Source organism: Acomys minous (assembly GCF_964271855.1).
Source record: "Acomys minous genome assembly, chromosome: 11".
NCBI lineage: Eukaryota > Metazoa > Chordata > Mammalia > Rodentia > Muridae > Acomys > Acomys minous.
This window is the reverse complement of record NC_140492.1, coordinates 103,158,633-103,181,405: the sequence shown is the minus strand read 5'-3', so window position 1 is coordinate 103,181,405 and position 22,773 is coordinate 103,158,633. Positions and strand designations below refer to the sequence as shown.

The 22,773-nt window shown below is 46.7% G+C and overlaps 1 protein-coding gene across 1 annotated transcript in view; it reads right to left on the bottom strand.

Annotated features, from left to right (window-relative positions):
• Positions 1–4,523: 4,523 nt before the first annotated feature.
• The window catches only part of CMYA5 (cardiomyopathy associated 5), a 119,237-nt gene continuing 100,987 nt past the window's right edge, over positions 4,524–22,773 (bottom strand). The window contains exon 14 of the mRNA XM_084800654.1: positions 4,524–5,003. The gene's annotated coding sequence lies outside the window, so the exon portion shown is untranslated. The remainder of the gene's footprint in view (positions 5,004–22,773) is intronic.

Below are 22,773 nucleotides of genomic sequence, written 5' to 3'. Positions count from 1 at the left end.
ACACCTCCTAATCCTTCCCAAACAGTTCCACCACCTGGGGACCAAGCTTTCAAACGCCTGAGCCTACGGGGGAGGGGGAGGACCATTCTCATTCGAACCACCACATTCCATTCTCCGGCCCCCACAGGCTTGTAGCCAGATCATGATGCAAGAATACTACAGAACGCACTCAATCCCACTTCAAAAGCCTCCACAGTCTTTCACCTTCTGGAGACTGCTTCAAAGCACAAAGTTGCTCCTTAGACTCAGGCAATCTCTTAACTCTAACTCCATGTTAAAAAAAAAAAAATCACATACTTCCAATATACAGTGGCACCGGATATATATTATCATTACAGAGGGAGGAAAAGGAACATAGTGAGGACAATGCTGAAACCCAGCAGGGCCGGCCCTGAATTCTGCATCTTCACGTCTGACATGAAAGGGTTTATTAGCTGGCTGCTCATGTCTCCTACGCCTTGGCTGACCGCAACGCACTTCTCTCTCTTAGGCTGGTCCCACTCCCTGCACGCAGCTCCCCTTGGCTTGGTCCGCACACTCTGCCAGCTCCAACATCTTGGCATCACCGATGCAACCCAGGCTTTGTGTGGTGGCCTCGCTGGCCACTGGACTCCGCTGCCACATGCCTGGCCTTGGCAGCTTTCCTTAACCAAAAAAGAAGTTTCCACAACCGCTTTATTTCTGCATCCTGCTTGATAAAGCCAGAACCATGTGGCCTAAGCTGCCAAGTTCTGCCACTTGCCTAGGCCGAAACCTGGCCCACTCCTTGACTTACATCTGCATAAGCTTTGGCTTGCTAAGGCTTTTTTTTTTTTCCTAGAAAAGGTTTCTCTGTGTAGCCTGGCTGTCCTGGATTCACCTTGTAGATCAGGCTGATCTCAAACTCACAGAGATCCACCTGCCTCTGCCTCTGCCTCCCAAGTGCTGGGAGTACAGGTGTGCACTACCACACCTGGCTCTGCTGATTTTTTATTTTATTTTATTTTATTGCCATATGAGTGCTTTATCTGCAGAAAAGGGCATCGTATCACATTATAGATGGTTGTGAGCCACCATGTGGTTGCTGGGAATTGAACTCAGGACCTCTGGAAGAGCAGGCGGCACTCTTAACCACTGAGCCATCTCTCCAGCCCTGCTGATGCTTGTTAAGTGGAGAAAAGCTCTCAGGTTTATTCCTTTCCCAGGTTGCAGGACTGGCTGGGTAGGGTTTTGCCAAAGATACCATTCCTTTTATTCTATTTATTATCAGGCCTCTCTTTAAACTTTTCATCTCCTTAAGCACAAGCATTAGCTCTAACACTGAATTTCTCGGTGCTATTTTTCATCTCAAACTGTACATTTTGTATCTCTCTTTGCCTCACTTGCTCCAATTCATTGTAGAGCTGCATAAGAAAAATCACAAATACCCATATAACACAGTTAATGCTAGGTTGTCTTGGAATCTCCTCTGCTAACTAAATTAGTCCAAATCTTTAGTTTAGCTGCTGGCATTTTTTTTTTTTGACAAGGGCCAAAAGAAGCCACATTCTTAGCCAAGATATATCTCAAGAATAGTCTTTAGTGTTATTACCCCCTAAATCACTTGAGCTGCACCTGTACAGGCCACTTTGCTCTCAGATCTACGTCTTCTATTATCCTATTAAGAGTGAAGAGTGGGGACTGATTTTCACACGTACTCTGGTGCCCCATATTTGACCACGTCCCCTGGATGGGGAGGCCTGGTGGCACTCAGAGGAAGGACAGCAGGCTACCAAGAAAAGACTTGATATTCTATGAGCATATATAGGGGGAAGAGGTCCCCCTCAGTCACAGTCATAGGGGAAGGGAGTAAGGGGAAAATGTGAGGGAGGGAGGAATGGGAGGATACAAGGGATGGGATAACAATTGAGATGTAATATGAATAAATTAACAAAATATATTTTTAAAAAAGATGACCCGTTAATCTCTGCCTAAAGGGGCCAACCACTTTTCTAGGCTGAAGTAGCAAAGTCTTTCATGTTTCTTCAACAAACAGTATGGTCAGGCCTGTCAGAGCAACAACCCAGCCCTTAGTACCAACTTCTGTCTAAATTACTGTTCTAATTGCTGTGAAGAGATATCATGATCAAGGCAGCTTATAAAAGAAAGCATTTGATTAGAGGCTTGCTTACAGTGGCAGAGGTTAGTCCATGACAGTCATGGTGGGAAACCTGGCAGCACGCAGGTAGACATGGTGTGTCGATGCCGCCCCCGTCCAGCAGGAAAGACACCAACACCGGGAACTCTTCTCGCAGCAGTTTATTCAGGAACTTTGACTACCGGAGTGACCCCGGGAAAAGCTCCCACAGAACCTTTATAGTGTGCCTGGTCCTATCAGAGACTGCCACGTTGCCGCTCTTGGTTGGTGCGTTCGGATCACGCCACCTCACGCTATGCCTTCAGGCATGCGCATAAGGGGCTCGCTCAAAGGCTCATTGCGCGTGCGCATAAGGGGCTCATTGCGCATGTGCATGAGGGGCGCATTGCGCCGGGGAAGCAGCAGGGGGCGCTGCTATCTGTGGCTCTCCACAATGGTGCTAGAGCAGTGCCTGAGAGCTACATCCTCATCCCCAGGCAGCAGGCAGCAGGCAGAGAAAATGGACCTGGCACGGCTTTTGAACTTTTAAAACCCCACTCCCAGTGAGGGACACACCTCCTCCAACTAGGCCACACCTCCTCCAACAAGGCTGCAGCTCCTAATTCTTCCCAAATAGTTCCACTAGCTGGAGACCAAATACTCAAATATATGAGACCCATACTCATTCATACCACTATATTAGATAGGTAGCCTTATAGAAAGAATATATATGTATATAAGTATGTTGTTATATATTATATAATATATGTAATTATACATATTATTATTTATGTTATATATTATGTATTTCTTATATATTATATAAGTAATATATGATGTTTGATATTTGATATATAGATTTATTAAACTGACTTACAGATTGTGGTTCAGCTAATCCAACAATGGCTGCCTATGAATGACAGTTTCAAGAATCCAGTCGTTGTTCAGTCCATGAGGCTGGATGTCTCAACTGCTCTTCAGTCTATGCTGGAATTCCAAAGAAGTAGGCTCCAATGGCGGTGAAAGAATGGACTTGCTACTGAGGTGAAAGCAAGCTGGCAAAAAGAAATTTCTTTCTTCCATGTCCTTATATGGACTCCCTGCAGAAGAGGTGGCTAGATTAAAGAGGGGCCTCACCTCCATTAAAGGTGTGTGTTCTAACCTTAAAGATCTGGAGGTAAATTTTCCCACTTCAAATTAAGCTAAAATTCTTCACAGCTGTGCCCCTCCATGGGGTTTTTAGTTCATTTCAGATGTCGTCAAGTTGACAGCCAAGAAGAGTCATCACAACCACCACAGAAAGCTATATGGTTCTGGGAGAAAATCTTGGTAAATTTGGAAGTAGAAAATGGGTAGGGACCATGAAAGACAAGGTTGGTGAACTAGATCTCATTAAATGACACTGTGAAGATTAAACGAGCAAAGCCCATATCGAGAAGACAATATTAGGGGGAAAAGGAACATCACAAAAATACAACTAGGAAAAGAATGTGTGGAAGAAGACCACCATTGTCACAGAGATGAAACTGCAGAGATGCTACCACGAGTCCAGTGAGCGACCAGGGTGAAAGAGGCAGATGACGGTGAGAATGCAGAAAGACAGACACTTAAATAGCTGAACTCCTGACACATCAGCACTTCTCTCAAAACTATATACAAATGGCCCTGTGATGCAGACATTCCACTTACCCAATGGAAATAAAAGCATTTGCTGTGCACATGACTGAAGAAGCTGTACTTGTAATAACCCCAAACTAGAAAGAACCTACATGCCTATCAATAGGTTACTAAGTCAACTGTGCTTTGTCCATACAGTGAAATGCTACTCTGTAATAAATAGAAATGAGCTATTTATATACAACAATACAACAATTTATATACAACAAATACCTAGTCTGAGTAAAAAAAAAAAAAAAAAAAAAAGTTACCCAAACAAAGAGTGTGTGCCATGGGATTTCAGCTATATTGAACTCTAGAGAATGCAAACTAATTGGTGGTGACAGAAAGCACATCAGTGGCCTTGTGGGAATAGAAGAAAATGGACATCAGCTATGAAGAAGTGCAAAGAAACTTTTAGAGTGACAGATAGGACCCCTGTCTTAACGATGGTTTAGGAATATGCCCATCAAAATCCATCAGATCAGGCTGGAGAGATGGCTCGGAGGTTAAGAGCACTGATTACTCTCCCAGAGGACCTGGGTTCAATTCCCAGTAAATACATGGTGGCTCGTGACCACCTATACTGGGATCTGATGCCCTCTTGTGGTGAGCAGATGCACATGCAGCCAGAGCACTGTAATACATAATAAGTAAATCTTTTTTTTTTAAATCGGATTGTATGCTTAAATAAATGCAACTTATTCGTTTTAATTATTTTAATAAGAAAAACACTTTACCTTTACCATCTAGGTTTTTTATTTCCCTCATATGTTAAGCCATGAATTCACAGAGTGGGTGCAGCCCAGGTTCCTCTCCGTTAGTCCTGATAAAGCCTGCATCCTGGGTGAAGAAACCTGTCACTTCAGCTGAGCTCAGGCAGTTTTCTCTTTGTCTTTCTTTCCTTTTTTCTGATTATTTTCTTTTATCTTTTTTTTTGGGGGGGGGAGCGATCTTAGCTCTTAGATCTTAGTTCAGCTCTGCTCAGTCCGCACATTAATTAAGAATCTTGTGTGTAACTTGATTCTTTTCTGTGAGGCTCACAGCACAAGTGATGGTGTAGATTGTTGCAGTTTGCCATGGTGACACTTACTGGGCATTCCTTTTTTAACAGTCCCCATTCCCTTGATGTCTCCAATATCATCATCCTTGTCGCTGGATGTGGCCAACGCAACAACTCCATGTTTCCTGTCCCTTCTGTCTCCCTCCGTGTTTGTCGTTTTGTCAAGTTACTGGAAGATGGCTGCCACAGCTGAAAGAAATAAGTTCAGTTTGTTGTGTATCAATTGTACATCTCATCATTAACCTGTGGGGGGGGGGGGAAGGAGGAAGCTTGAAGTTTGCGCTAAGTGTTTTGCACAAGTGAATGTATTTTACATGCACATGAATGACAGTGAACTCACAATTCTTTACACCTAGGCTAATGCAACAAGCGCTACCCCGATCTGCACTGTCACACTGGTGTGCTCATAGTTATCGAGTGGCCGGGGCCTTGGGTCCCCCTTCTGTGCCCTCAGCCCCACTGGGACCATGAAGAACACAAATGCTTTTTCTGACAGTGGCTGCTGAGGACATCAAATGAGATGGGCATAGCTCTACACAGAAACGTCATGATGATTCTGTAGACTTTTTTTTTTAAAGCTCATTATGACCATAGCCTCTTGCATAAGGCTGGTTGGCCAAAGGCATAGCACCCTATGAACCATAACCCAGCATATAACGGATCAGGAACTCCACCTGACTTGTGTTAAACCCTGCGTACAGCCCAGTAATCGCTGCGCGCTCACCAAAGGCCAGCTCCCTGAGTCTTGTTCTACACGTAAGAATCAGGGATGCCGATGGCGTCAGAAGTTCTTATGTTCTCTTTTAACATTCATGAAAGACAGTGGTGACATAAACAAACAAACAAACAAACAGATGTCCTGGGAGAAAGAGTCTAGCCTCAGTATAGGCACTCGTGACTGCAGGGCAGAACTCAGCCACCAGTTCAGGGACAGTCTCCCATCAAACCTGGTTTCACCCTTCTCCATAAAAGAACATTTAACTTCTGTCTACCCACCCCCCCCCCTTTTTCCCCCCTGTTTTAGAGAGTTTGTTAGAATCCTTAGATATTAGCTTAAGAAAGGCAAGAAAAAGCTATGCCATCTGAGTTAGGCATGGAAGCCAGCCAGATGGTGGACAACCCACAGTAGGAAGAGAGTTTTAGAGAGAGAGTGAAAAAAACCCAAATACCAGAGAAAGCATATTTAAGCTCTGGCAAGCATCTGGAGCGTGGGGAGATGGAAGACAAGAGAAATGCAAAGTTATGCCTCCCAGAGTCCTCTTGGCGGCGGCTGGTGAAATGTGCTGGGTGCAGGAATTCTGGGAAGGAAAAGAATAACATCTTATTAAAGGGCTAAGTATTCCTCCTATGGCTTGAGGTGAACCTGCCTTCCTGAGAGGTGGTCCTTTTGCTGGCTGTCTGGCTGTCCCAACTGGATCGGCTGACTTAAGGGATAACAGAACGGCATGTCTATAGATCTGATGCTTGGCTGGGAGGCAACATCTTCCCTTTCTTGGGCCTTCAATGCTACTGTAACAGGCCCCGCCCCCATTTGAAGAGGTAGCCCTGAAACCATTTAGGAACGAGACCAGTGATCAGAACTCCTGAGCACTTCTGCATCCCAGGCCTCCAGCAGAGACAGAACCAAGGACACGGATGGAGGTTCCTGCCCCTAATCTGCTTGCCTCATTTCTGTCTCCCACCCTTGTCATTCTGCCCTCTAGAAAAGCAACCCCAACTGCTGTCTAAGGAATTGGGATAATGGCTGACTCTTGCAGGGTGGGGTCATTATTGGGGTACACCTCCAACGTGCCTACCTAAAGAGCCTCGAAATTGGTCTTACACAGTCCAGGCTGGCCTCAAACTTGCTCCGTATCCTTGAATGATCCTTCTACCTCTGCCTCCCAAGCTCCGGGATAGCAGGCATGTACCACCATCTTCACGGTCCTGGGATGAAACCAGGGCTGCATGCTTGTGAGGCACGCAAGCTACCAAATGAGCTATGTCTCCAGCCCCGGCAGAGTAAGTTTGGAGGCCTCTTTATTAGGCTGGGGCTTAAGAGGTGACTCAGTTGGCACAGTGCTTGCCTGGAAAAGCACAGTATCCAGAGCCCACAATGAAAACTAGGGTGTGGGTGGGTAGCAGCACCCACTTACGATCCAAGGAAGCAGAGACAAGAGGATCCCTTGGTCTTGCTGACCAACCTAGCCTAATTGATAAGTCCAGGCCAAGGAAAGAGTCTGTCTCAAAACAAGAGTGGGTGCTTCTAGGTTGCCTCTGGCAACGTGCACAACCCAGGACCACTGATGTGTGTGTGTGTGTGTGTGTGTGTGTGTGTGTGTGTGTGTGTGTGTATGTGTGTGTGTACACACACATACACACACACACACAGAGACAGACAGACAGACAGACAGACAGACAGACAGACAGACAAGCAGACAGACACAGAGAGACAGACAGACAGAGACAGAGAGTGCACATGCCCAGTGTACCTGGCCCAAGAGAGTGCACATGCCCAGTGTACCTGGCCTAAGAGAGTGCATATGCCCAGTGTACCTTGCCCAAGAGAGTGCATATGCCCAGTGTACCTGGCCCAAGAGAGTGCATATGCCCAGTGTACCTTGCCCAAGAGAATGCACATGCCCAGTGTACCTGGCCCAAGAGAGTGCATATGCCCAGTGTACCTTGCCCAAGAGAGTGCACATGCCTAGTGTACCTGGCCCAAGAGAGTGCACATGCCCAGTGTACCTGGCCCAAGAGAGTACACATGCCCAGTGTACCTGGCCCAAGAGAGTGCATATGCCCAGTGTACCTGGCCCAAGAGAGTGCATATGCCCAGTGTACCTTGCCCAAGAGAGTGCACATGCCCATTGTACCTGGCCCAAGAGAGTGCATATGCCTGGTGTACTTCAGTACTTGGCCTAAGTCGGCCTTGGGGCTTCTGTGAAGGTATGAGACTCCATGCCAGCATGGTCCCAGCATGGCCAGTAACCACAATGTCGTAAATATGGCCACATCTACAAGGCAAACCCCAGAAGGAGAGGACGGTGATGTGCTGAACCTGTGATGTCTGCTCCCAAAGGCTGCTGCCTAAGCTTGTGCTAGAATCATCTGTGTGAGCTCACTGTGCCCGACTCTGCCCTGTATTTTCTACATCAGCCTATCCCAGGTTGCTCCTGGTAACACTGGACCAACGTCTGAAGGCCAGCTGTGGTAACATTTCCTCTAGGAAAGCTTTCTGCATCCACCGTGAACTTTCCTCATTCTGGAAAGCAGTGATGACTTCCACATCCCACCGTCCACCCAGCCCCCAGTCCCTATCACAACAGCAAGAACAGCCTGCAACTTCTCTGTGTGTCCCTCCTAGCACTGATTGGCCAACACTAATGGGATAACATTTCAAATGAAGTTTGGCACTAGCATCAAGATTTGCTGCTGAGCAATGCCCGCCGTAACTCCAAACCTCGTAGGTTCACATTAATTTCTTTCACTCAATGTGGACTTTGCCCTGAGGATGAAGAGTTGCAGCAAGACACAGGATTCTCAGGAGGGAGTAAAGGAGCCAGAAGTGTATGCCCATCACCTCAGGAAGTGAAGTATATATTCTGGTCCTCAAGTCACTAAGAGCCCACAGCAAAATTAATCTGCTCAGCATTAGAGAACTGCATTCTTAAATGTACAGGAACATGGCTAAGATGGTGAAATTGATGTCATGTGATTTGGGTTTTTTTTTCCCCTCACAACTTAAAAAGCAATCAGATCCAACCAGAGCCATGCGGGCCTTGTCAGATGACCCAGGTCATTCGTGCAGGCAGAGATGTGTGGAAAGGGCCTTGCTGTCTTTGCTACAAGCATACATTTCCTCAGATCTCTGCCTAGAACTCTGTGGAGGTTCTGTGGCCCATATAAGCCATGTTTTAATTCCCTGGGGTTACTAGAACACATTAAGGACACACTGGGCGGTGTCCACAACAGACAGCTATCCTTTTCCGGCTCTGGAAGCCAGCAGTCTGCAATAAAGATGTGTGCAGGCTGCACACCCTCCAGAGACTCTAAAGGAGACCCTCCCTTGTCTCTCTGTAGCAGCAGGGACTGGCAATCCTTGTCATCTCTTGACAACAGATGCCCCAACTTTTGCCTCTTGTCTCCAAATGAATTTCTCTGATGTGTTGCCTGTGTCTCCAAATCTCTGTGCCTTTACACCAGTCATGTGAAAACAAGGCCTCATCTCTATCTCCTGATAACATCTACAAAGATGCTCATCTCAAATAAGGTGATGTTTGCATGTATTGGGGGAGTGGGGTGGGGGGTGGGGTTTAGGATTTGAACATACTTTTCTCCGGCCACAATTCAACCGGTCACGTAATGAAGATCTTTTCTCTGGTTTTGTCTTCTCAACCAAAAGGATTCAGCTGAGAGAGACAGACAGTGTAAACAGAAGCTCATTTAGGAAAGCAAAACTTAAGCATTCCTCAGAGAGAGGCTGCAATGGGCTGACCAAAAGGAGGTAGAGTTTAAAGGGGCTGATGAATATTCATTATATTACTGTCATATTCATGCTGGGCCAGGGTATCTGTGTCCACCATCTAGAAAATCTCACAAGGTGTGTGGGGCAGGGGGTTGTGGGGAGGGCAGGTGACGTTATAATGCAAGTGGCTATGGCATTAAATGAAACCAGGTTCTTTGGAGCACAAACTAGACCTTTCACTAGCGCTGTGTGAGGCAACTATGGAAATTCCCTCCCTGGTGGTTAGTTTCTGATACTTCTGATACTCAGGAAGAAATTGACTGCAGCTTCGAAGATGTTTAACCACCAAAGGGGCATGGTGGCCCTCCAGAGACAACTTCCTGGTCCCCCCGCCCCCCGCCATGTTTATCTGCTGACACTCAGCTGCAATTTCCCTCGGTTCCCTCATGTTGGGCTCCCTGGCTACCTGGTCTCAAACCTCCAGCAGTCACAGACATTTTTCTCTTGTCTTGTCTTCTCTTCTTTATGTATGTGGGTAGGGGTGTGTGTGTGTGTGTGTGTGTGTGTGTGTGTGTGTGTGTGTGTGTGTGTACATACAAAAGCCAGAAGTCATCCTCAGGTGTTTTTCCTTGGGAGCCATCCACATCTACACACATATGCCGAATCAAAACAAAACAAAACAAAAACAAAAACAAAAACAAAAAAAACCACAAAAGAACAGAGATGTTAATGATGGCCTTCATTCATCTTGCTTGCTCAGGAAGCTCCCTTGGGAGCCCCATGCCAATGCACCCTTCTCAGAATCTTCCTTCCAGAGCTCCAACAATAAAGCCACCTACTCAGAGCCAGTGGTGTTGGACAGGGCATTTCCCAAAGGATTTAAATCTCCACACATCTGGGGGGGGGGGGCAGGGCAGTGGTCATTGCCTATCTCACTGAAAAAGGAGGGGAAATCCCCCCAAATGCACATGCGTATGTCTTAGTCTCACACAGAACATACCTGCATCCTCCTTTGGGGCCAGCCCTGGTGGCGTAGGAGACCAGCCAGCAGAAGGAAGGTGCAGTGCTGTCACTCTGACCCTTCAAGGCATGTCAAAGCACAAAAGCTCTTTCCCTGAATCATAAGGGAAGTGATTTTGATTTTGCTCTGAAGAATAAATCTCTAGCTTTGTAGAGATAAGTTGGCCCCTTCCCATGAAACCCTCCGTCACCATGGCAACCAAGAGGGTCCCATTTTGTAACTCTGAAGGAGACGCAGTCCTGAAACTGCAGAACAGCCAGCATGGGTCCTCTGCCTTGACAAGGTGACTGCAGTCGCTTATAATCTTCTTTATTTTTTCCTAAGAAAACAGGGCTCCTTTAGAGATGGGGTTCCCTGTGCTCTCAACCATGCTTCTCCTCTTTCATCTCCTCTTTCTTCTTAATTAACCTGTCTTAAAAAGGCAAAGCAGGAAACGCTGGGGAGCACTGCCTCAGCTCCTGCTGTCATCTCCCTTCTCTCCTGCTCAAGAACTCTTCCCTCTGAAGCCGCGTAGCGTTTCCATTTCATTCTTGGCCCCCTGCATGACCCTGGAAATAAAGGAAGATGACAATGGATGACGGATGCCCATGTGTGTGTGGGGGGGGCCCAGGCCCGGAGGCCAGAGAAGGACACTGGGTCCCCTGCTCTATCTTTCTCTGCTTTATTCCATTGAGACCGGGTCTCTCACTGAATCTGGAGCTAAGCTGGTGGCCAGCAACTTCAGACATCTTCCTGTCTCCACCTTCTTCCGTTCAAGCCCCACCACAGCCCTTGGGTTCCAGGCATGGAGGTGGCCAAGCCTAGCTTTCTGACATGGACGCTGGGCTCTGCACCCCAAACCTTATGCTTACATAGCAAGCATTTTTACCACTTGAGGCAGCTCCTCATCCCAAATCCTGTGCATTTTAAGCCACGATTTCATTTCTAGGAGCTTACTTAAAGAAATAAATGAAATGTGTATGCAAATATTTATTAATAAGGATAGCACCTTCGAATCATCTGTTATAAAACAGAAGTTAGAGGAAACATCTCTATCAAGTAAATGACCACGTATATTTGTGGCATAATATTAAAGCACATGTTTAAAGCCATATTCCTGAGACTACTTAAAGATATGGAGGAAAACATAAAGATATACCAGTGTTATTCTCTGGCTTCTACTAGCAAAAAACAATTCATGGATGCATGTAGATAGCTCAGTGGACGAGTGCCTGCCTAGCACACAGGAAGCCCTGGACTCAGCCCTATAGAATTGCCAGTAAATAAACAAAGTGTCTTAAGTACTTGATGGCAAAAGTAATGGCGTGGTGCATTCAGAAAGCAGTAGTTGCAGGGCTGGAGACCTGGCTCAGTGATTTAGAGCACTGGCTTCTTCTCTTCTAGAAGGTCTGAGCTCAATTCCCAGCTCCACACGGCAGCTCACAAACATCTGTTACTCCAGTTCCAGGGGATCCAACTCCTTATTCTGGCCTCTGTGGGCACCAGATCTGCACATGGTGCACAGATATACTCACAGGCAAAATGTTCATATGCATTAAATAAATGAATCTGGAAGAGGAGGAAGAGGAGGCGGCAAGCAGCAGTCTTTTATAAATAAGGGTTGGGTCTTTTCCCCCATAATTAAAAATTCATTTGACCTTATATTATACACAAAATATAACCCTAATATATATGAAAAATAAATACATACATATAAAGCCTAAATGTGAAAATTAAAACAACTTCTCTCTCTCTCCTTCTCTCTCTCTCTCTCTCTCTCTCTCTCTCTCTCTCTCTCTTGTTCTCTCTCTCTCTCTCACTCTCTCTTTTGGTTTTTCAAGACAGGGTTTCTCTGTGCAGCCTTGGTTGTCCTGGACTCACTTTGTAGACCAGCTGGCCTTGCGGTCCACCTGCCTCTGCCTCCCAAGTGCTGGGATTAAAGGCTTGTGCCACACGCCCCGCTAAAGAAAATCTATGTTAATATCCCCATAGCATACAATAGATTGAACTTCCTTAAATCAAATATAAGAAATCTAAAAATAAAATGGGGGGAAAGTAAATTAGATTTTGCCAAGATACAAAAAAACATCTGCTTATCATAAAACATCATTAGGATGCTGGAAATTGAAGCTGTAAAATGAGGAAAGTGCTCACAAGCATATATCCAAGAAAAGGCTCACATTTAGAATATACACAGAAATTCTACTAAAAAGAGAAATGAGCTAACAGAAAATGTGCAAAAATATTTGAGCAAGAATGCTTCTTAAAATGTAAATGCTAAACACATCTGTGTAAGGGTGCTCAACTTACTCAACTGTAAGGCAGATGCAAATCTATGCGACAGTGTGGTCATCTCTATGACATCTGTTTACAATGAAATCAGCCAGGAGTACCAACTGACAGCCACAACTTGAAGTGTGAAGCAACTGGAATGCCCAGACCCTTCTGGGTTAGAGCAGAGTTGGGTGTGGCTTTGGAGGCTCCTTGGCAGGGTCTCCTAAAACTGAGTACAGACTTGACACAGCGCCTAGTATTGTCTCCAGTGATTACCTGACAAAAAAGTGCATGTATTTCACACACACCCACATACCCACCCACACCCACACACCACTGCCACCACCACCACCACCACCACCAAAGCAACTTATAAGCAAAAGTGCTCCTAACACTAGTACTTATAAAGAATCAAAGCTGATGTACTTCTCTGAACATACAATTCTAAAATAAATCTATTGTGATGGGCTCAAATTTATTTAACTTGTGGAAAAGTAAAAGCCAACTAGCTGAAGGATTGGGGGACCCCAGAGGACTAGGCCAAGGGGACACAAGAGACTAGGCGTCAGTCATGGCTCCTCTGATGAGCTTGAGCCACACACTGCCTCTGGTGGTTGTGCTGAAAATGAAGTTTCCACGAGAGAACACTGTATTGCTGAATACTTGCATGGTCAGAGGAATACATTGCAATGTGGAGCAAGACAAAGCTTTCCTAGGTAACGTGCCGGTGGACACTTTTCAACACAAGGGGGGAAATGTTACCTCCACCAAGAGGGGGCGCCGACCACCCGCTGACACCACCCAGCGCCCATAGCAACAACAGATTAGCTTCACCCGGTCTTGAACTTTATTCGAATGGAACCACGTAGTATGTTTCTTGCTTTATAGGTTTTTTTTCTCAGTGCTACAGGGTTCCCCCATCCCTTGTTCTGTTCCTCTACATTTCTTTGTTCTTGTCCCCTTTTTGTCCCTTTCTGAACACTGTGTCACCTGTATCCTGTCGCCCAATCCCTTTTCGAACAGCGCCTAACTGATCACCCTCTGCACCCATCTGAATTGTACAACAGTCTCCCCTGCCCAGGTGGTTTTCCTTTTAAAACCTCATGGGGGGCTGGAGAGATGGCTTAGTGGTTAAGAGCACTGCCTGCTCTTCCAAAGGACCCGGGTTCAATTCCCAGCACCCACATGGCAGCTCACAACTGTCTGTAACTCCAAGATTCTGACACCCTCACACCAACACACATAAATTAAAAATTAAATAAAATCCTTTAAAAAAAAAAAACAAACAAACCTCATGGAATCTCTAAGGCCTGAGCACATCTCAGTCCCCATCTCTCCCCCTCCCTCTCCCCCTCCCTCTCCCCCTCCCTCTCCCCCTCCCTCTCCCTCTCTCTCTCTTGAGTGGCATCTGTGATTAGCCTGCACCAGTCAACTTCACAAGACACATGGCAGACACAGCTTAAGGGAGGGAGCTGTGGAAATCTTAATGAAAATGACCCCCATAGACTCCTAGGGAGTGGCATTATTGGAGTGGGCGTGGCCTTATTGGAGGAAGTGTCTCACTGGGGGGTGGGCTTTGAGGTTTCAGGAGCTCAAACCAGGCCCAGTGCCTCACCGTCTTTTCCAGTTGCCTGCAGATCCAGACGGAGACCTCTCAGCTTCCTCTCCAGCACCATGCCTGCCTGCATGCCACCATATTTCCCACCATGATGATTATGGGCTAAACCATAATGGGGCCAGCTCCATTTGACTATTTTCCTTTATAGGAGTTACCATGGTCACAGTGTCCCTTCACAGGAGTATTTATTCATTGGTTCGAGCTTTCAGGATATTTCAACGCATGGGGGCTGGTAAGAAATGGTGGCTGGAGAGCCTCTGTTGGTGGCAGCTGGTCACATCCTGCCAGTCAACCACGAAGTAGATTATGGGTAGAAGTTGGGTTAAAACACTCAAAGGCAGGTCTCTAGCTGACCCCCACCCACCCACCAGGGCCCCACCTCCAAGAACGGCCCATCCTAGCTGAAAACTAAGTGTCCATTCACACAGCATTGTTGGGGGGCATTTCACAGCACATTTCACAGTGTAACAGCGCAAGTAAACTCCATCTTACTTTGCTCTGCTGTTATCTCTGACAACAGGAAGTTTAGACACATGCAGCGGGGAACCAGAGCGGTCTCTCAATAATGTCATTTAGAAGCCAGGCTCCGAGCTCCGTGCTCCCTCATGGTCCTTTTGTGAACTTCTGCAAAGGCCTTGCATCTCTTTTTTTTTTGGGGGGGGGGGGCGGGGGAAGCCACAGGCAAAAAGCCCAACACCTTCAAAGAACATGACACTGGTCTATGTCAGTGGCGTGGAGGTCACTTGTTGTGTTAGCCACTGAAACTCTTTGCTGCTTTCCTGGTGTCCCACAATGATGTGTGTTAACACTGTTTTTAAACGAATGGCAATGAAGCAAACTTAGTCTCTGACGTTGAGCTTGAAGTCCTGTGGAAATAAAGCGTTTGGTCTCCTGTTGGGTTGAATAATCGAGAATCCTTCGTATTCTTCTAGGGGCAGAAAAATGCCCCTGGTCCTATTCTTGAGGGGCTGCTCCGTGACTCTCCTCAGATGCACAGAGAGGCATGTGGGGGCCTCCAAATGGCATTCTCTGGGAGCAGAGGTGTTTCTGACCTGAGATGACTTGGCAAAGAGGCAGCGTCCCACACAGCCGGGTTTGCTGTGTAGGTGTCTGTCTCTGCTGTTCCACACTCACAGGCACATTTTATCCACTCTGCGGGGCGGGGCGGGGTGGGGGGGGGCAGCTTAGCTCAGAATAATTAAGAGAAAATGCAAACCAAGAAATAAGCTTTGCTTAGAGTTTAATTCACTAAGAAGAAGACAAAGTAATCGACAGCATAAATTGTACTTCTAGGCAGAATTGATTTCTGGAAAAGATTAGCACATCTGAAGAAAATCATCACGCCGGAAGAGCTTGTCCTTTGAACGGAGTTAAGTGAGCTCACCGTAGCTGAATGAGAATTCTTGACCCCAGCCAGGCCTTCTGTTCTGCTCCACTAGCATTCCCCTCTGAGAAAACTTGGTTTTCAGCAAGCTAATTCCAATGGAGCTCCTGCTTGGGGAAGCAAGGGAGATGCTGAGCTGTAACACAAGAGCTGTTTTAAGGAAGCCCTAAAATTTTCCAAAGGAGAGAACCCGGAAGTTGGTATGTGATAGCTTTAAGTTTACAAGAAAGAAATGCTGTTCAAAAAGAAACAATAACCTTTTCAGAATTCAATATCAACGCCGCATCTTTCCTGCACACTTGGTGTGAGGCCTCTTCTAAAGCCTGGCCTATCCAGAGGAAATATGGCGCACTACAGGGACCTTCACCAACTGCCCCACACAAGTTACTCCCTTCACAGTCTCCTCTTCTCAGGCACCTCCATAGACACCCCAAGGGTCACTGGATCAGTCAGACCCTTGGTTGCTATGACAAAGATCTCTCTGCCACACCAAAAGCAAACAAACAAACAAACAAACAACCTCCCCCCAAAAAACCAAAACAACAACAACAACAACAACAAAAACAAGGATGAGAGACAAAAGTTATTTTTGGGCTCACAGTTTCATTGAATTTAATTCATTGTGGTGGGGAGGGGCCTGGTGGAGCTGAGCAGCCCACATCTCGAAGCCAAGAAACAGAGAAGGAAACATCTGCACCCACATTTATTCCTTCCCTTTTATTACATCTGGGCCCTCGGGCTAAGAAATGGAGTCACCCACACCCCTTTTAATCCTCTCTGGAACATTCTGACAGGCACGCCCAGAAGTGTGCCTTACTAGGCATTCCCCAGCACAGTCAAGAGGCTAACGAAGGCCACCCACCACAGTTACCTCCCACCAGGACTCCCACAGATGCCCCCACCCAGATGTGCTGAGCTGAGAGACAAATGAATAAGAGTAACAACAACAACAAAACAATAATAATTTGTCTCTTATGATGATTTTGTCAGAATCTCGTCACTCAGCGTGATGACACAGCTAAGCATTCCTTGAGCACCTATTATGCACCACACACTGTTCTGAGTGCACAGTGCAGACTAAATGGTTGCTCCTCAGCCCAGCTCAAGGAGTAGGACGAGCAGATCCAATAGTGCCACCGCTTTGCAGAAGGAGATCAAGTAAGAAAAGGTTGAACTGCATCATCCCAATTGCACAGAGCTGGTGGATTACTTAGCGCAGACTCCAAGATCTGTTCTCCTGGCCCTGAGCATGCCCCACGAGCCTGGGATTTGACAGATGGGTGGATTGTGCTCATCCCAAACTCAACTCGTCTCCAGCTGAACCAGTCTCTCTCCCCACACTGCAGTCCTTTGCTCTCAGCTCAGGAGTCTCCCGAAAATCCAAAGTCAACCGGCTGTGTCTGTGACTCTGCTCTTGTTCCCCCTTATAACTGATAGCTCCCACATAACATCTGGAGTCTGCTCACTGGCTCTCCTCACTGGTACTCGGCCTTATCATCTTATCATTGCATTCTCTCTGTGGCTTCCTAGCAACCTACATCTGCAGTGACTCTTACTGCATCCATATTACTCACACACCAGAGATCTTATCTAATCCTGCTGGAGTCCTGAACCAAGTAAAAACACTGTAAACACTGTCATCATTTGGGCTCCAAGTACCCTTCAGGCCTGTTGCATCATTTCCTTATGTGTTCCCTGTGCTGAGGGGGATGGCTCCCCAAAACATCAGCTGCACTTGTTTATCTCATACTGTTGCCCTGCTGAGACCTTGGCTCCAGGTTGGCAGGTAGCTTAGTGGGTGGAATCCTAGGCTAGCAAACATGAGGCACCAATTCCACAAATAGATATATTTTTTTTTTCTGGTTCTATCCTCATCACCGCTGGTTTTGATCACACACAGGACACCTCAAATGCTCTGCCCCATGCCCGTCTTTTCATGGCTGTGCCAACAGGGTCTCACCATTTTTAACCTCTCTCATTCTGTGTTGTAGTCCACATACTTGTGTGCCTGGCCATGGCCTGTTGGAGAGCAAGGGCCACATCTTACCTTTCTTCATTCTTGTCCTGGCTAGTTTTATGTCAACTTGACACAAGCTAGAGTCATTTTGGAAAAGGGAACGCCAACTGAGAAAATGTTCCCACCAGATTGGCCTGTGGTACATTTTCTTGACTATTGTTTAATGTGAGAGGACTCGACTCACTGTAGGCAGTGCTACCCATGGCGTGGGTGGTCCTAGGTGCTATAGAAAATCAGGCAAGCCATGAGGAGCAAGCCAGTCAGCAGCACTCCTCCATGGCCGCTGCATCAGCTCCTGCCTACAGGTTCCTGCCCTGCTTGAGTTCCTGTCCTGACTTCCCTCAGTTTTGGACTGTGTAGCCTTGGCTGTCCTGGACTCGCTTTGTAGACCAGGCTGGCCTCGAACTCACAGCAATCCACCTGCCTCTGCCTCCTAAGTGCTGGGATTAAAGGCATGTGCCACCACCACCCAGTCAACTTTTTTTTTTCTCAAAATGTTTTCCTAGATTTCTACAATAAGTAAAACCAGGAAAATACTACATTGTCATCAGGAATACAGTGATCATTGATAACACGATTAATTACATGCTAAAGTATGAAGACACTGTCATATTCTGAAGGATCTGCTAAGCTCTGTAATTGTCGCTGGATCAAGAACAGCTGTACTGTTTTGTTTTGTTTTTTAATGCTGGACACGATAAGAAAGTATACATATGCATGCATATATATGCAATGTGTATATACACTTTCCATTTATTTGTAATAACAACCCTTCTATCCTTTATTTTTCTTTATAGCATACATCACTTTCTGGTATGAAAAAGCTTTCTTATTTCTCTCCTTTACTCTTTCTATTGGTCTGTTGCTGTGATAAAACACCATGACCGAGGCAATTTATAGAGTTTATTTGGGCTTACAATTCCAGAAAGAGTGTCTGTAATGGCGGGAGAGGCATTGTGCCAGGTGGCTGAAGTGGGAGGCTGAGAAATCACACCCTCAACTGCAAACAGGAAGCAGAGAGAGTGAACTGAAAGTGGTGGCATGAGGCTACTAATGACCAAAGAGGATATTCTTCCTTCAGCAAGGCTTCACTGCCCCCCCCTAACAATGCCACCAACTGGGGATCAGGTGTTTTAATACCTGAGTCTACAGGAACCATTTCTTGTTCAAGCCTTCACACATTCTATCCGTCCTCTCTGGAAATAAGAATACCTGTTTGATCACTTCTGTGCTCCTAGGTACCTACCACAGTACCTGGCTCCTTGGCAGATGTTTGCTGTGTGCATGCATGAACAACTTCATGACATGATACTTATGACGAATCCTGTATTCTTACAGTGAGGCCTGTAAGACAGGCTAAGGTGTGTCCAAAGCTACAGAGCTGTGAGGCAGAGCCGTAACCCCACATCTCTGAGACTCCAGGCTCTCCGCTGTTCGCACATCAATTACAGCCCACCCGTAGTCAATCTAAGTGAGAGACAGTGAGATGGCACATGACATCCTGCAGAATGGCTTTCCTCTGACTAATAACTTAGGAAGATTTGCACATAATAGGCTGCGTTCCGGCTTCTGCAATAGGCACAGAGGCAGATGTGGGTTGCTTGCTCACATCGAAGGCAGGAGGCAGGGGTCCAAAACTCACACCAAGTATTCACTGAGTGAAGAAAAGACGACAGCCTTAGAAGTCTCATTTTATCTTCTTTTTTAATGCAGGAAACTGGCCCTGGGCTCTCTTGCATGGGAGTGCTTCACCACCAAGTTACATTGGCAGCCCAGGGGGAAGAGGGGAGGTCTCTATTTAAATCCATTTTTAAGAAACAGATCACTGTGGATGTGAGAACTTGGGCAGAAGACATGGGGATGCCTCAAACTATGAGTTTTTCAGGTGATCCCTGCGCTGATACAGGAAGAACAGACAGACAAGTAAACCCAAATGTATCTGGGCCTGTGGCCACTTGGCTTAGTAGCGCTGACCATGACAAGTGTCCACTTGACCTGCCTTGACCACCAAAGCATCTGCAACAGACCTGGGGCTTCCAGTGTGAGCACAAACCACTTCTCTGGGGTGTGTGGAAGTTGAGAGGGAAGCAATCTGAGGCGCTGTGCAGGCAGTGGGGCCACACGTTCCACAGCCACCTTGGATATTCGATTTTACACAAGTCACACAATTGCCACTCTGATGTATTGTGTTTCCATGGGTTGGTTAATGTGGCTGAGACCCACGTACTGAGACTTTTGGGGGAAACACTAAAAGTTCAGCTTCTGGATCTTCAAGAAAACCAACCCTGCACTTGGTGATAATTCTGACCTTGTGAGCACACACACGCTTCACATAGGCACACACGTTAAAACAGCCAGGCATATTTACATGTGAGAAATGTACACACACTCACTCTGAGGTCCTGCTTGACTAGCTACCTTCCTGGGTGACATCTTCCCTGGAACTGCAAAACGGTGCAGTGGAAACGGTGGGCAGGCTTTGTGTCTCCGTTTCTCCATCTTTGGTGGTGCCGCTTTGTCAGGGAGGGTGGGCAGGGCGTTCAGTACACAGGTGGCCCGGATACAATGGTAGAGCTTAGCTTCTCCAGGGGTTCTAAAGCAACCAGGCAGGGGGTGGTGGGGGTGGGGCTGGTCCTTTTGAAGCCTGAACAGGGCCACAGGGTTCCTGGACAGAGCTGAGAGAGACAATGTCTGCCTTTTCATCCCTCCCTGTCTGTAGGAGCTGAGACTTGGCAAAGGCCAGCCCAGGGGGCCTTTAGGAAATTTCTGTTTAATACTGAGAGACACGGTACACACACACTTAAAAAGCTCAATCTCTGATGTAATGACCACTGCCACCACCACAATAAGCGTTAGTAAATGCGTTACATGAACTAACTGGCTTTCCTTCCCCTGTTTCCCTTTTCCCTTCTTTTGTAGTTATTTCACCTACTTCCCCTAAAGATTTTGACTATCAAAACAACATGTTGGCTCTTGAAGGCTGTGGCAGGAGGTGGAGGAGGGCTTGAAGTGAACCTAGGAGCAGATGAAGTCCTGAGTAAGTATGTATTATTGCCATGGGTACAGCCATGTCAAGGACGCCAACACTTCAGACCACGGGAGTGCCAACACCTTCCCCAAGTGAGGTTCTGAGGCTCAGAGGGATGGCAGACCCTTCCTCCACATCAAGCGCCGATGTTGGCAGAGTGTGTGTGTGTGTGTGTGTGTGTGTGTGTGTGTGTGTGTGTGTAAAACGCAGCCACAGCTGTTTCCTCCAGGTGACTGCTCTCCTACAGAGACTTCCCACAGAAACCAGCTAAACCCATACCCGCATTGAACCATATGCAATAAAGCCGCCTCCTTGATTCTGATGTATTAAGTGAACAGGCTAAAGCTCCAGGCTGCTGTTGCAGTGGGTGCCCTCCACCAGAGCAAGCACAGCCCACCAGATACCAACTTCTGTGTAAGTGTCAGTGTGTCTGTCCTTTATTTCCTCATCTCCTCACCGCCCAATGGTGATCCCTGAAGACACGCACAGTCAGTCAGACTGTCGCTTCTCTCTGAAGTCTTCCAAGGAGTGAAGTCCTTCATGGTATCGGGGTAGCTCAACACAGCCCGGGAGGTCCACTTGGCCGGGAAGAGATTTCTTAATCAATCTTTGATTCTGTGAAAACCACTAAAGGAGGCCAAGGAGGGGATTCTGAGCCATTTAAGAGGAGATGGCCAAATCCATCTTGGGTAGAGGAATGTCCCTGAGTTTGACGAATTGCTCTAATGCATCTTTTAGTTCTGAGATGCTCAGGACTTGTGCGAGATAAAAGAGGCAGAGACAAAGAAGGCATAGTTTGCTCTCAGACTGTTACAAAAGATGTCTATTCTACTGAGAGGCTTCCACATTTTGACGTTTTCTAGTTCCACTGTCTGACCTAAAAAAAAGAAACTCTAGGGAGCAGAAGCTAGAAGTGTAAAGAAACAAAGTTAAGGGTAGAGGGGCCAGTCTGTTTGCTGCAGCAGGAAGGCCCGGCGATCAGAAGGGCCTAGGAACAAAGGTAATGCTTCAGCTGGGTTTTGTATTCTTTGAAAATGCCCCCTAATGGCTCCAAGTTCTCCCTTCCCCCAATATTGGGTCTCTCTGGATGTCCTGGAACTCACTATGTAGACCACTCTGGCTTTAAACTCTCAGAGATCTGACGGCTTCTGCCTCCCAAGTGCTGGGGTTAAAGGTATGAACCATGATGCCCAGATTATAGCCCCAAATCTTTTGTTTTGTTTTGTTTTGCTTTGTTTTTCGAGACAGGGTATCTCTGTGTAGGCTTGGCTGTCCTGGACTCACTTTGGACTCACTTTGGAGACCAGGCTGGCCTCGAACTCACAGAGATCTGTCTGCCTCTGCCTCCCGAGGGTTGGAATGAAAGGCATGTGCCACCACGCCCGGCATAGCCCCAAGTCTTAATCTGAGTTATGTCAAGCACAGCCTTGTGTTAATGCCCAGTAAGATACTCAAAGGCACCATTCCATGTTTGGGGGGTGCAATACTGACCAAATGGTCCTAGGAAAAATGAAGTAGAGATGAAACGGCCAGGGGCGAGGAGAGAGAGACCCGGAAGCAGAAGATGAATCAGAGGGAAATGTAATCATGGACAGGAAATCCAGAAATTTGTGCTGGGAGGCAGAACTTCCTGTGGTCAGTGTTGTATCTGAATTAGCCTAGACAGGGGTGGGTCCACTAAAGAATGGGACAATAAAGGCTCCTGCATCACCCTGGGTCAACAGAGGATGTAACCAGATACTTAACCATAGATGCCCTCTTATCAAATGTATTAACACAATGTATTAAAACGTAACGAGTAAGCTGAGAAACTGGATGGGTTTTAGACTCATGGCCACCTGGCTTTCCCATCAGATGTCATGCTGGGCTCCAGGCATCTCTGTGGAATGCCCTCCCACACACCAAACATAGTTTCAAACCATCCATCTAGATCCCAAAGCAGGGGTCTGTTGTGGTTTTGTTTTTGTTTTTGTTTTTGTTTTGTTTTTTGTTTTTTTGTTTTTTGTCTGCTTGCTTGCTTTTTAATTCACTTATTAAGCCACGACCAGCCTTGCAAGTGCACAGCACAGCTTCGGGGGTTTGCTGGTTTGTTGGCTTGTTTGAGTTGGCTTTTATTGGTTCTCTTCTTCCACCCTGTGGATTCTTGGGAACAAACTCAGGAAGGCCGTCGGATTCAGCAGCAAGTGTGCTA